The sequence below is a fragment of the Myotis davidii genome, unplaced genomic scaffold, assembly GCF_000327345.1.
Source record: "Myotis davidii unplaced genomic scaffold, ASM32734v1 scaffold235, whole genome shotgun sequence".
In the NCBI taxonomy this organism is placed as follows: domain Eukaryota; kingdom Metazoa; phylum Chordata; class Mammalia; order Chiroptera; family Vespertilionidae; genus Myotis; species Myotis davidii.
The window spans coordinates 3,075,054-3,076,292 of NW_006287462.1; positions in this window are offsets into that span (position 1 = coordinate 3,075,054).

The window sequence follows — 1,239 nt, forward strand, 5'->3', positions numbered from 1 at the left end:
TGCACAAGATGTGTTTGAGCTGCCTCCCACAGGGCACTGAACACCATGTGTTCGCTAATTAACCCTTTGGATGACTCTTCTCCGCCCTCCCCCACCCTGCATGTCAAAGCCAGTCCCACTTTTCACAGATAGACCTATTTCACGCTTCTACTCTGGGTCCACACCCACATGAACAATTAAAAAACATGGTTTTTGTGCTTTAGGCTTTCATCACTCTGTCCCTTGAGTGAAGGCTATATTTTTTGAGCCCCGACCATGAGCCCAGGCACGGAAATGCAAAACAATACCATCAGTCATCACTAATAAAGTTTTTCAGCTAATACAAATCTCAGGCAGCCAATCAGATATTTAATGTCATTGATCAGTAAATTGCAATTAATAATTGACACAAATTCAACTTTTCTTTCTTGCATTTGTCTTTTATTCATTTTTTAAAACTCATCTCTTTACATTTTAAAGGTTAATCTTGTGAGACAGCAGGATGGCACATGAATCAGTGTCAGTTCTGGGTGTTCTCCATGTGGGCTTTTACGTGCATTTCTTTACAATTTGTAATTTTACTACTTGAGGTTACCGGTACTAATTTTATATTACTGTATAGCCAAATGACGAGGCTCAGAATATCTCTATCTCCACGTTTTAAGTAGTACCATGCCTGGATGAGGCATCAAAGTGAGACTGGTGAACTTAAAGGGCCTTTAAAACATCTTGAAGCAATAACAAGCCGTAGACTGAAGGAGGGCGTTTTTTAAACATTACGCAGGACTAAAACAATTGAACCAATTTGTCCTTTGTTCTTTTTTATTTAATTCTTTATTACACTAATACTGTTTTAAAACACACACACACACACACACACACACACACACTCCAAAAGCACTGATCTCGGGTACCATGCTATCCAAAGTTCTCCCTATGGCCTGGCTTGGACAGAGCGCACGCTTCCGCCGCCCGGCGCAGGGGCGGCCACGGGGTACACACTTGGGCTGGGACCCAGGGCGGCGACGTGCAATGAAAGGTTGCGGGGGGGCAGAGCCCTCCGCGGGCCCGAGTTCTCCCGCGGGGGCGGGAGCGCCTGGACCGAAGTTTGCCAAGTTTTCAGGCAGGCCGGGCCGAGCAAATGCCGCGGCGGGGTGCGCCACCCGGGCCGCCCATCTGTGGGGTGGGAGACGAGGGGGACCCCGCGCCCCGGGCACAAAGAAAGGGCGCGCTAGGAGGATGGGGAATGACCTTGGGAGC